Source organism: Carettochelys insculpta, chromosome 2 (assembly GCF_033958435.1).
Source record: "Carettochelys insculpta isolate YL-2023 chromosome 2, ASM3395843v1, whole genome shotgun sequence".
Taxonomy (NCBI): Eukaryota; Metazoa; Chordata; order Testudines; family Carettochelyidae; genus Carettochelys; species Carettochelys insculpta.
In genome coordinates, this window is record NC_134138.1 from 30,609,444 (window position 1) to 30,623,552 (window position 14,109).

At 48.0% G+C, this 14,109-nt stretch overlaps 1 protein-coding gene across 1 annotated transcript in view; it reads left to right on the top strand.

Moving 5' to 3' along the window:
• The window catches only part of EIF3H (eukaryotic translation initiation factor 3 subunit H), a 156,140-nt gene that overhangs the window by 121,877 nt on the left and 20,154 nt on the right, over positions 1 to 14,109 (top strand). The window lies entirely within an intron of this gene.

Here is a 14,109-nt window from a genome sequence, read left to right on the forward strand (position 1 = left end):
AGATTACAGATGTTGCTTGACAAGAGAGTTCCGGATTCGAGAGGTTCAACCTGTACTGAAGGTTTGCATCCAAATTATCCCATTCCACGTGGTCCTCTGCTAATCTCTCTGTGAATGAATTCTCCTTTTAATCTACTCAGTTTACCACATTGTCCATTCAAGATGTTTTTGACATCATGTTCTGCCATCAATATTCCATTCCAGTACCTGTACACTTATTGAATCTCTAATGTGCTCTGCAAATTGAATCCTTTCTTTCAGAAGATTCTAATGTTTACTAGTTCCAATAATCACCAACATTTTTGTTACGTTGTCTATTCATTATATTTTTCAGTTCCTTTAGTATCAATTTGTTTGAATGTTCATAGTAAGTAGGTTTTTTTAGAATTGGAATTCAGTGTTCAGATGTATTTTCTTTCTCATCACATGTGTAATCTTCAAGAATATCATTTATTTTTGCTCTTCAGGTGCAATGTTCCCTCTACTCTTTTCCATTATTGTGTGGGCTTTTTCCATCCATGTGGAGAATAAGGCATGTGCAAATGTGCACTACCAGTAGAAACAAAACACTTAGTTGTGGGCACTCTACAAATATGCTGGTGGCATTAGAATCTTTTCTGAGCAGCCACACAAGTACACAGCTTACAGGGTACTCTTTTCAGATTCAGACTTAAGTGTCCAATCTTCTGTTTTCTGTAATGATGCTTCCTGAGCAATAATTTCTCACTTGCTATATGGCTGTATCATTCATGAAAGTCTTGCCAGTTTTGCTGTGATCTGTGAATAACAACAGTTACTGTCTTGAGTACATTCCACTTTAGACCATCTTCTTTGCCATATTCTTATATAACCCCTACTATGTTCCGCAGAGAGAGTTACATTGGGGATATGTTTCTAGAGGAAGGCAACTGTGCTCTGGTCCTTTTGAATGTTAACCTGCATAAAGGGATATTTCCAGTACCTGTAACTTGGCCTTTCCTCACATATTCAAGTTCTGGAGGAGTGTGGTTCTGGAACGGTTAAGGCTGTTAACAGATATTATGCCCAAAGGCACCCCAAATTATAACCAATAATAAGGCCACCGTATTTTTATAAACACACAGGGATGTGTTAGTCATTATCTCCAGTGTCAGGATGCCTTCCAGCTGTACCAGTGGGGTCTGTCCCAAGAATACTTGTTGTTGTAATGTATGTAGCAGAGCAAGTGCCCAGTTGGACATGTAATCAGTGTGTGATTGATATCACAAGTACCCACTAGATCCCTCTTACCAACACCACAAGGAGAATTATTCTACGTAGATTGCTTCTGTTGACTGTAATGACAGTCTGGGCTTCTACTTTGAATGCTTCCACAAACACGCACAAGCTGATGTTTTGAACAAACATCACCATATGACACACAACCTCAGCTGTGCAAAATGCAATGCTATCCACAGCCTCAAAAGCACATCAGGCATTATAATTCAAGAGGCTGACAAAGGGGGTGCTGTAGTCATCATGAAGAAGACAGAATATGAACAGGAGGCTGCCAGGCAACTCACCAATACCACCTTCTACAGGCCTCTTTCCTATAATCCCACTGAGGAATACCAAAAGAAACTACACCATCTGTTCAAGAAGCTCCCTCCTTCAGCTCAGGACCAAATCCCCACAGACACCTAGCACTCCTCCTCTACTTAAGCTACATCAGTCTTCATTATATGGACCCATGGTAAGGAGATGTTTGAATTATTCCACAGGGGTTTCAGCAACTTCCACCCCACCATCTATCTCATCTTGGACCATTCCACACAAGAGATCCATTTCCTGGACACTCCAGTACAAATCAATGAAGGTCACATTGACACCACTCTATACTAAAAACCCACTGACCGCTATTCTTAACCTACATGCCTGCAGCAATTTTACCATAAGAGACATCTGAATTGGAATTCGTTGGCAAATTTGACACCTTTAAATTAGGCCTTAACAGAGATCTCAACTATCTTACGCATTACAAGGGCAATTTCCCCACCTTTTGATATTCTCAGAAATGGGACACATCCTACTTTAATTGGCTCCTTCTGCTGGTCCTACTACTGACAAACAAGCACACTTTTTCGCCTCCATTCTCTTCCTCCTCCTCCTCCTCCTCCTCCTCAACAGTCATGGGCTCAGTGGTCATTGATATGTGATGCCTCTCTCACTATTTCCTTCCATCTTTCCCCGTCCAGTGTGGAGCAGCTTAGTTTCTGTAGACTAGTTCCGCACCAATCTGCTTTATCATCTACCCATTCTCTGTGGGGTCTGCCTCTCCTATTCAAACAGCCCATTATGCCGAACACCAGGGTCTGGTTTTTCTTTCATCGTTCATTCTGCAAGTATGCCTGAATAGCTGTAACTTGTGTTATATAACTTTCTGCAGTAGGTTCTCTTTTCAGCTGTATCTTCCTGTAAAATTCCTCATTGGTGACCTTCTGCATCCATCCTATTCTCAGGATCTTTCTAGAGGAACTCCTCTCAAACGCCAACATTCTTCTCTTCTACTCTTTTGTTATCACCCTTCTCTCACATCCATACAACATGCTGCTGAATACACGGGTTTTCAAGACACTCAGCTTCATTCCTAAACTAATCACTTTGCTTCTCCAGATCTTACCATTGCCTTCAAACTCGCTCTTGCTTTCACTGTTCTAGTCACTGTTTCCTTCTTACAGATTATACATTGTTGCTTCCCAGATACATGAACTTTTCTACATTCTGTAGTACAATCCCATTTACAGTGATCTTCCTTCCTATTTTCTTATCTCCAAACATTGTTTTTGTTTTATCTATGTTCATAAGTCCATACCATTTCCCTTCCTCGTTTTGCACCTGAACCATTCTCTCTCACATCTTCTCATCTTCATTGATAACTATATCATCTGTGAACCTCAAGTGGTTAATTTTTGTCCTGCACACAGATATCCCTTCTACCTCTTCCTTGATCTTGTCCATCTCTTTCTCTAGGTGAATGATGAAGATACTTGGCGATACCTGATTTCCTTGTCTCGTATCTCTACTTGTTCTAAACCAACCTGCCAACACTCTGCACATTCTCACCGCTGCCTCTACATTGTCATTGATATCCTTCAACAACTGTACCAGTCTGCTATGCACTCTGTATGACTCCAACATCACCCAAATCACTTTCAGATTTATGCTGCCAAATGCCTTCTGAAAATTGGTGAAGCAAATGTAGATATTCTTGTTGTTTCATCAGGCTTTCTCAACTATCAATCTTAGTGCCAATATTTGCTGTATGGTACGTCTATCTTTCCTGAACCTTGCTTGCTCGTCCGCTAGATGTTTCTTCTTCGAGTGTCCCCGTGGGTGCTCCACATTAGGTGTCGGGCTCGCCCGGCGCCGCAGATCGGATCTTCCAAGCAGTTTCTGCCGGACCGCGCATGCGCCGGTGCGCGCCGCTCCCTTGCGCGCTCCTGGCCACATGCGTGATCCGGTCCCCACCAGTTCCTCTTAACCGCCGTCGGCTGCAGATGGAATCCGACTAGGCTACGGCCAAGTTAGCGTATTCAATAGTTTTAACTGTTTTTCTTTAAAGTTTTCAAGTTCTTAGGCTACTGTTAAGTTAGCCAGTTTTTATTTTCAAAAAAAAAAAGAAACAACAAGCGGGACGGCATTCAGTCCAGTCCTAGTAACAAGCGGAGCACCGGAGGCCAGGAGCCTAGGGCCATTAGCCCTCCTGCTGCGGCAGGCTATTGGAGAGGGGGAAAACAGCACAGAGAACGTGCTAAGTACCCCATTAACAACTGACAGACTCACCAACAATGTCCTATTCAGGATTCAAGAAGTGTGAGTCTTGCCGAGAGACAATGCCAGTGTCTGATGGGCACAGTCACTGCATAAGGTGCCTGGGGCAGTCCCATGTCACGCAGAAATGCTCCTTCTGTGCAAAATTAACAGCCAGAGCAAGGAAGGAAAGGGAGATGTGGCTTGAAATGCTGCTCTTTGACAAGGCCCTCCAGCCAGACGTGCCGGAGCGGCCGCAGCAGGAGGGACCCTCTGGGGCCCATAAAAGGGAAAGCCGCCTCCCTCACCCCCTCAGTGCAAAAACGGAGGAAAATCTCCCCAACCCGATCCCTGCCGGCAGCAACACCGAGCGGGACGGGAGGAGCACACAGCCCCAGCCGCAGCAACAGCTGATCGGCGGCGGCACGGAGAGGCACGTGGAGGCGGCTCAGCCTCCGATAATCAAACAGCTGCCCCGCACCGCAGGCAGGGCAGCGGCTAAACAAGCGCCGGTACCGGCGGCACCGCAAGCAGCGACACCGACCCCGGGGAACCAGCGGTGCAGAGCGTGCAGGCATGCAGCCTGCAGGCACCGGTGGACACCGCCCATGCGGCACCGCCCATAAGCGTGCCGAGCACGGTGTGGACGGGGCCGAGATCCCCTACACGTCAGGGGGCGGAGCTGCTCCCTCAAGGGAGGGGGAAGGCTACACACAAAACAAGGCACCGCAGCCCCTCTTCTGACAGGGCTGCAGAGTTGCTTTCTCTCAGCCCTCCGCTCAAGCTGCAGACTCAGACTAGGAGGCAGGGGTCCCCCCTAGCCTACCTGGAGCCCCCGTTTCCATTTTTACAACCAGCCTCGCCCTGGCTGGGACCACCTTCACCCTTCCTGGGGTTTTAGCCGCTGGAGTACTATCACAAATCGCTCTCTCCAGTGTCCCAGGTCTCTCGACGACCTCGCTCCCCCAGACGCAGAGGGTATGCATCAAGGGAGTGGTCTAGGTCACCTTCCCAAGAGCAGTGCCCATGCTGCCACGGTCGCCCCTATCATGCGGGGCATAGACACCACTGGCAGTCTACCAGGGAAAGATCCCCACAGACGGTCCCGTATCCCCGAGGGCAATCGCGAACGGGGACAGAGACTCAAGTATCTCAGGGGGAACTGGTTATGGAACCCCGAGATTTTCCCCTTGCAAGCTTCCAGCGAGCGGATGCACCATCACCAACAGGAACCGGAAGGGTCCAGAGAGGTGTACCCTAGTGGTTCCTCGCTCTCCTCCCTGGACGAGGCTACGGCCCCGGGAGATGTCCATCCTCCGGACGATCTCAAACGGTTCTAAGAGCTGTTTTACGAGGGTGGCCTTCACGCAAGGCATCCAGACAGCAAAGGTGCAAGAGAAACACCATAAGCTCCTCAAAAATCTGAGACCTCCGGCCTCCTCCAAAATAGCAATACCGCTTGATGACGCAATCTTGGAGTCTGCCACTATGATATGGCAGACTTCTGCGACTATTCCGCCTGTCCACAAGGGAGCGGAAAAAAAAAAAAAATACTTCGTGCCGACAAAGAACATGGAGTTCCTGTTCAGCCACCCACAACCAAATTCCTTGGTGGTGGAGTCTTCGCAACACGGGGGAACAGACAAACATGCCAAGAAGCTAGAGCTGTTCGGCAGAAAGGTCTACTCCTCCTCCACTCTACTGTTGCAAATGGCAAATTACACAGCGCATCTAGCGAACCATAATTTCGACAACCACACTAGGTTAACCTCCCTCATGGACTCACTTCCAGAGGGCAAGAAACCAGTGCTCAAGGCCATCATGCAAGAAGGCTACGCGGCCTCGAGGACGGGAGTTCAGATCGACCTGGATGTTGCGGACACAGCAGCACGCTCCACAGCTACGGCAGTGGTGATGCGAAGGGAGTCCTGGCTCCAGACTCCGGGTATACCGAGGGCCTGCAGACAAAGATAGTCGATCTTCCCTTCGACTCGCAGAAGCTGTTTGCTGAATTAACTGACTCGGTCCTTCATTCCAGTAAAGATTTAAGAGCCACACTTAGGACCCTGGGGATTTACACCCCTCCATACAGAAGGAAAAAGTACTACCCTCAACAAAGACGGTACCAGTACCAGCAACAGCATCCCCAGTACCACAGGGGTTACGAGCAAGGGCGACATCAACAGCACCAGCAGTACAGAACTCCCAGGCGACGTTCCCAACAGAGCCGTGCGTCCTCGGGGCAGGGCCAAAGGCCACAAGTTTGACACACAGATCCAGGGCTGCGCCATCACTACCATCGCACAAGGTCATCCGAAGCGGTTATTCCACCATCGCCTCCGACCATTCTATAACCAGTGGCAAAGGATCACCACAGACAAATGGGTGCTGGAGATCATAGCCACGGGGTACGCCATCCCCTTCCAGTCGCTCCCACCACCATGACCTCCACCCAGGCTCCACCTCCAGGAGGCCTCCCACGTAGCGAGGCTCAAGCAGGAGGTAGACCATCTCATGCTCATAGGGGCAATGGAAAGAGTGCCGGAGCAACTGCAAGGGAGAGGGTTCTATTCGAGGTACTTCCTCACGGGGAAAAAGACAGGAGGCTGGAGGTCCGTCTTAGATTTTCGAGGCCTCAACCGGTACCTGTTTGTTTTGTTTGTTTGGAGTGCTGAGCTGAGTGTTTGTTTGTTTGAAAGGCCGTGTGCGCAGGCAGGCAGGCAGTTGGAAGCTGATTAGGTTTGAATTGAAACACCGTGTGCTGATTGGCTGAGCTGTAGGCAGAGGGAGGAGCTATCAGGGAGGCTGAGCACTTAAACCCTGCTAGTAAGCGACCAGGGAGCTTTGCGACCGGGTGCTCGCGAACAGGGTGCGTGCTAACAGGAGGGAGTTTGGAGAGGGGAGTTAGAGGGGGAGCTTGGAGGGAGCCAGTGACTTCTGTAGCCCTTAAATTAAATCCTTTATAACAAACTCTATCTGAAACATTTAATTAACCCTCATATATAACTAGAGTAGGAAATGGAGGCAGAAGCCCAGCAGCAGAGTGGGGGCTATCCTGTTTATTGTGTCGAGTGCAGTATGTATGACTACCTACTCTGTGGGCGGGTGGCGTATGTGTGCGCTCGATGCAAGGAGCTCCTGGCCCTCAGAGACCGAGTGCATGCTTTGGAGGCCAGGGTGGCTGAACTGGAGGAGCTAAGGAAGGCAGAGGTGTTTGTGGATGAGACTTTCTGGGACATAGTAGGGCTGTCCCACCTCCAATCTGACAGTCCTGAGGCTGTTACGGAGGATGAAAGGCTCAGGGAAGGAGAGCAGTCAAGGGGAGCAGAGGGAAACCATCCCATAGTTGGGACCCTCCTTCCAGAGGGTGATGTTGTATCCTCTCGTGCCGAGGATACTTCTCCGGGGGAGTGAGCGCCAGCTGTTAGGAAGAAGCAGGTTTTAGTAGTGGGGGATTCGATCATTAGAAATATAGATAGTTGGGTTTGTGATGACCGGGAGAACCGTATGGTGACTTGCCTGCCTGGTGCGAAGGTTGCGGATCTCTCGAGGCATCTAGACAGACTTATGGGCAGTGCTGGGGAGGAGCCGGTCATCGTGGTACATGTTGGTACCAATGACATAGGGAAGGGTAGAAGAGATGTTCTGGAGGCCAAATTTAGGTTACTAGGAAAGAGACTGAAATCCAGAACATCTATGGTGGCATTCTCTGAAATGCTTCCAGTTCCACGCGCAGGGCCAGATAGACAGGCAGAACTTCAGAGTCTCAATGCGTGGATGAGACGATGGTGTAGGGAAGAGGGGTTTAGATTTATTAGGAACTGGGGACACTTTTGGGGTAGGGGGAGCCTATACAGGAATGATGGGCTCCACCTAAATCAAGGTGGATCCAGACTGCTGGCATTAAACATGAAAAAGGTCATACAGCAGTTTTTAAACTAAGAGGTGGGGGAAAGCCGATTGGTGCGGGGGAGCACCTGGATCGGACGGAGACTTCTCTTACACGAGGCTCCATAGACAGGGATTCCCTAGAAGTTAGTCAGATAGGGAACGTGGGAAATAATATATGGGCAAGATCAGATGTGAAACAATCGTGCATAAAAAAATCCAACGCGTCTGTGAAAGGCGGACATATAAATAGTGGTAGTTTTCTAACATGCTTTTACACTAATGCTAGGAGTCTGTCTAATAAGATGGGTGAACTGGAGTACCTCATATCAAAGGAGGAAGTTGACATAATAGGCATCTCAGAAACATGGTGGAATGAGGACAATCAGTGGGACACTATCATACCGGGATATAAATTATATCGGAAAGACAGAACAGGTCGTGCGGGTGGCGGAGTGGTACTATATGTGAAGGATAATATAGAATCAAATGAAGTAAAAATCCTAAAGGAATCAAAATGTTCCATAGAATCATTATGGATAACAATTCATTCCTCTAATATGAATATGGCATTAGGAATATATTACCGACCACCTAACCAGGACAGTGATAGTGATGCTGAAATGATGAGGGAGATTAGAGAGGCTATCAAAATAAAAAACACAGTAATAATAGGAGATTTCAATTATCCCCATATTGATTGGGTGCATGTCACCTCAGGACGGGATTCAGAGATTAAATTTCTTGATGCCTTAAATGACTGCTTCTTGGAGCAGCTAGTACAGGAACCCACAAGGGGAGAGTCGATTCTCGATCTAGTCTTGACTGGAACGCAGGATCTGGTCCAAGAGGTAACTGTTACTGGACCGCTTGGAAATAGTGACCACAATATAATAACTTTTAATATTCCTGTGTTGGGAAGAACACCGCAGCGGTCAAACACTCTGGCATTTAATTTCAAAAAGGGGAATTACACTAAAATGAGGAAGCTAGTTAAACAGAAACTAAAAGGTAGAGTAATCAAACTAAAATCCCTGGAAGCTGCATGGAAACTGTTTAAAGACACCATACTAGAGGCCCAACTTAAATGTATACCCCAAATAAAAAAACACAGTAAGAGACCTAACAAAGAACCACCATGGCTAAACAGCCATGTTAAAAAGGCAGTGAGAGAGAAAAGGGCAGCTTTTAAAAAGTGGAAGTCAAATCCTAGTGAGGAAAATAGAAAGGAACATAAACACTCCCAAATTAACTGTCATAATGTAGTAAGAAAAGCCAAAAAAGAGTTTGAGGAACAGCTAGCCAAAAATTCAAAAAACAATAGTAAAATGTTTTTTAAATACATTAGAAGCAGGAAGCCTGCTAAAAAAGCAGTGGGGCCCTTGGATGATAAAGATATAAAAGGAGCGATCAAGGAAGACAGTGCCATTGCGGAGCGATTAAATGATTTCTTTGCTTCAGTCTTCACGGCTGAAGATGTTACAGAGGTTCCTAAATCTGAGCCAGCCTTTTTAGGCAACAAATCTGAGGAACTCACTCAGATTGAAGTGACATTAGAGGAGGTTTTGGAATTAATTGATAAGCTGAATAGTAACAAGTCTCCAGGACGAGACGGCATTCACCCAAGGGTTCTGAAAGAACTCAAATGTGAAATTGCGGAGTTATTAACAGTGGTTTGTAACCTATCCTTTAAATCCACTTTGGTACCAAATGACTGGAAGACGGCCAATATAACACCAATATTTAAAAAAGGCTCTAGAGGAGATCCTGGCAATTATAGACCGATAAGTTTAACATCAGTACCAGGCAAATTAGTAGAAACACTAGTAAAGAGTAAAATTGCAAGGCACATAGAAGAGCACGAATTGTTGGGCAAAAGTCAGCATGGTTTCTGCAGAGGGAAGTCGTGTCTGTCTAATCTATTAGAATTCTTTGAAGGGGTTAATAAACATGCGGACAAGGGGCACCCAGTGGACATAATATACCTAGATTTCCAGAAAGCCTTTGACACGGTCCCACACCAAAGGCTTTTATGTAAATTAGGTGGTCATGGGATAGGAGGAAAGGTCCTTTCATGGATCGGGAATTGGTTAAAAGACAGAAAACAAAGGGTTGGAATAAATGGTAAATTTTCACAATGGAGGGGGGTAACTAGTGGTGTTCCCCAGGGCTCAGTCCTGGGACCGATCCTGTTCAACTTGTTCATCAATGATCGAGAAAATGAGGTAAGCAGTGAGGTGGCAAAGTTTGCAGATGACACCAAGTTGTTCAGGACAGTCAAAAGCAAAAGGGATTGTGAAGAACTACAAAAAGATCTCAGCAAACTGAGTGATTGGGCAGCAAAATGGCAAATGAAATTTAATGTGGGTAAGTGTAAGGTAATGCATGTTGGAAAAAATAACCCAAATTACACGTACTACATGATGGGGTCAAATTTAGCTACGACAGATCAGGAAAGGGATCTTGGAGTTATAGTGGATAGTTCTCTGAAGACATCCACGCAGTGTGCAGCGGCAGTTAGTAAGGCAAATAGGATGTTAGGAATTATTAAAAAAGGGATCGATAATAAGACAAAAGATATCATACTTCCCCTATATAAAACTATGGTACGCCCACATCTCGAGTACTGCGTGCAGATGTGGTCTCCTCACCTCAAAAAAGATATATTGGCATTAGAAAAGGTTCAGAAAAGGGCGACTAAGATGATTAGGGGCTTGGAAAGGGTCCCATATGGGGAGAGGCTAGAGAGACTGGGACTCTTCAGTTTGGAAAAAAGGCGATTGAGGGGCGATATGATAGAGGTATGTAAAATCATGAATGGTGTGGAGAAAGTGAATATAGAAAAATTATTTACCTTTTCCCATAATACAAGAACTAGGGGACACCAAATGAAATTGATGGGTAGTAGGTTCAAAACTAATAAAAGGAAATTTTTCTTCACACGGCGCACAATCAACCTGTGGAACTCCTTCCCCGAGGAGTCTGTGAAGGCCAGGACTCTATTAGGGTTTAAAAAAGAGCTTGATAAATTTTTGCAGGTTAGGTCCATAAATGGCTATTAGCCAGGGATAAAGTATGGTGCCCTAGCCTTCATAACAAGGGCAGGAGATGGATGGCAGGAGATAAATCACTTGATCATTGTCTTCTGTTCTCCTTCTCTGGGGCACCTGGCGTTGGCCACCGTCGGCAGATGGGATGCTGGGCTTGATGGACCTTTGGTCTGACCCAGTATGGCCATTCTTATGTTCTTACCTGCACAAGCAATGCTTTCGGATGATCACAATCGCCTCCATCCTTACGGCACTAGACGATGGAGATTGGTTCGCAGCCCTCGACTTACAAGACACGTATTTTCACATAACTATTCATCCGGCTCACCTACGATTCCTCTGGTTTTCACGGTAGGCAAAGAACATTTTCAATACAAGGTCCTACCGTTTGGCCTCTCCTCGGCCCCCAGAGTCTTCACCAAGACCTTGGCAGTGGTGTCAGCCTACCTGCATAGACAGGGGTATTTATATTCCAGTATCTGGATGACTGCCTACTCAAAGGGGCCTCGAAGGAGGAGGTACTACGCATGATATGCGTCACAGCAGGCACGTTCTCTTCGCTCGGCCTGGTTATCAATCTGACAAACTCAAAGATAGACCCCACACAGGACATAGAGTTCGTAGGGGCACGCATAAATTCTATTACAGCGAGGGTGTATCTACCAGAGACTTGCTTTTGGGCCATCGGCCGGTTCTGACGTGCTTACAGCTGCCGGGCCACATGGCAGCAGCGACGTTCGTAGAACAGAACTCCAGGTTACACATGCGCAGCATGCAGCACTGGCTGGCGAGCGTATACAAACCGGCAGCACACACTGTTCACAGGGTGGTGTCGCCCACAACAGAGGTGCGCAAATCCCTGCAATGGTGGGTAAACCCCGAGAACCTGCTAACAGGGGTACCCTTCCACCAACCACACACATTGGTTTTTCTTACTACAGATGTCTCCCTCATAGGGTGGGGAGCACACATGGGCGAAGAGGTGACGCAAGGGCTGTGGTCCTCCACGGAGCAGTCATTGCACACAAATATACTGGAGCTCAGAGCAGTGTTCAACGCCTGCAGACACTTTCGAGACCATATACGAGGCAAAGTAGTCGGGATCAGTACAGACAATACCTCCACCATGTTTTATATAAACCGGCAAGGAGGAGCTCGGTCCCGTGCCTTATGTGCAGAAGCAGTCCGGTTGTGGAACTGCTGCATCGCCAACAATATAACCTTGAAAGCCTCGTACTTACCAGGCGCTCACAATGTGAAGGCAGACCAGCTGAGCAGGCGTTTCGCAGTCACGCACGAGTGGCAGATCCGTCCCGATCTGCTGCGACCGATTTTTCACGCATGGGGTTTTTCCCCAGATAGACCTGTTTGCTACTCAGCACAACAAGAAGTGCCCACGATTCTTCTCCAGGGCAGGACTGGGATGGGGGTCCCTGAGGGACGCCTTCGCGATCTCATGGAGGGGCCCCCTGCTTTACGCTTTCCCTCCCACAGTGCTCATCCACAAAGTGTTGCAGAAAGCCAGGAGGGAAGGAGCCTGAATGATCCCCATAGTCCCAACGTGGGATCGACAGCAATGGTTCCCCCTACTCCTGCGCATGTCGGACCGGCCACCGATGCCCCTTCCAGTGGCGCTGGATCTGCTCATGCAAGCCCAGGGGTCCATAGTGTATCCGCACCCCCAAGGCCTGTGACTACAAACGTGGTTAATCCATGGCTCAGCTCCCTAGAGAGCACATGTACGGACGAAGTGCAGCAAGTCCTAGAAAGTAGCAGGAGGACTTCCACCAGGAAGACCTACAAGCAGAAATGGACTCGCTTTACGGCATGGTGTTCTACCAAACAGCTAGCCCCCCTTTTGGTGCCTATGGCTATGATCTTAGAGTATTTACTGGACCTCAAGAGAGGAGGACTCTCACTATCCTCGTTTAAGGTCCACCTTGCCGCCATTTTGGCGTTCAGAGACGAAGAGGAAGGGCACACGGTGTTCGCCCATCCCATGGTTACCAGGTTCCTCAAAGGGCTGGTAAACCTATACCCCCCTCGGAAACCGCTTCCACCTTCCTGGAACTTGGACCTGGTGCTTAATGCGAAAACGGGACCACCGTTCGAGCCTTTGGCCACGGTTTCCCTCCACCTCCTTATGATAAAGACGACCTTCCTTCTCGCAATCACGTCAGCTCGCAGGGTGAGCGAGCTTGCGGCATTTATGGCAACGCCACCCTGCGCTGTTTTTTCCAAGGAGGCGGTAACCATACGGCTGCATCCAGCCTTTGTTCCTAAAGTTTCTTCTGAGTTTCATACTAACGAACCCATCGTTTACCCTCGTTTTATCCAAAGCCTCATAACTCTAACAAAGAGGCGTGCCTACACCTCCTGGACGTGAGGAGGCGCTAGCTTTCTATATAGACAGGACCAAGTCCTTCCGGAGAATGGATAGACTCCTAGTCTCTATCGCTCCCAAATCAAAAGGAGAATGTCTCTCTTCGCAGAGAATCTCGAAGCACATCGTATCTTGCATAAAAATGTGCTACAAACTCAAAAAGACTCCTTTACTGGCCATGCCCAGGGCTCATTCCACTAGGGCGGTGGCAGCATCAACAGCCTTTTTTCAAGGGCGTTGCGCTAAAAGACATTTGCAGAGTGGCAACCTGGTCATCCTGTGACACCTTCGCCAAACATTACGCCCTTCACAGGGTATTCCCAGAGGATACCCGTCTCTCGGCAGCGGTCCTCTCGGGGACAAGCTGCACATAATCCGATTACCCACCTCCTATCTTGGGTTACTGCTGGGTAGTCACCTAATGTGGAGCACCCACGGGGACACTCGAAGAAGAAAGAAAGGTTACTCACCGTAGTAACGGTGGTTCTTCGAGATGTGTCCCCGTGGGTGCTCCACTACCCGCCCATCCTCCCCGCTCCGGATCTCTGTTTAGTGTTTCTCAGGAGCATCCGAGGCGGTTGGTCAAGGAACTGGCGGGGACCGGATCGCGCACGTGGCCAGGAGCGCGCAAGGGAGCGGCGCGCACCGGCGCATGCGTGGTCCGGCAGAAACTGCTTGGAAGATCCGATCTGCGGCGCCGGGCAAGCCCGACACCTAATGTGGAGCACCCACGGGGACACATCTCGAAGAACCACCGTTACTACGGTGAGTAACCTTTCTTTTTCTATCTTCAGTCTTAGTCTCTCCCTCAGTATCATCATCAGCACCTTGTCTAGATGACTTGTTACGGCAATTGTTCTGTAGTTCTTGCACTCCAATGCACTTGCTTTCTTGTGTATTATCACTAGCACATATATTGTCTATTCCTTAGGTGCCTTCCCTTCTTTCTTCACTGTATTATATCATCAGTGTATTTCCTGAATTCTGCTTTCTCTGTCATAATTATATCATCTCTCCTGT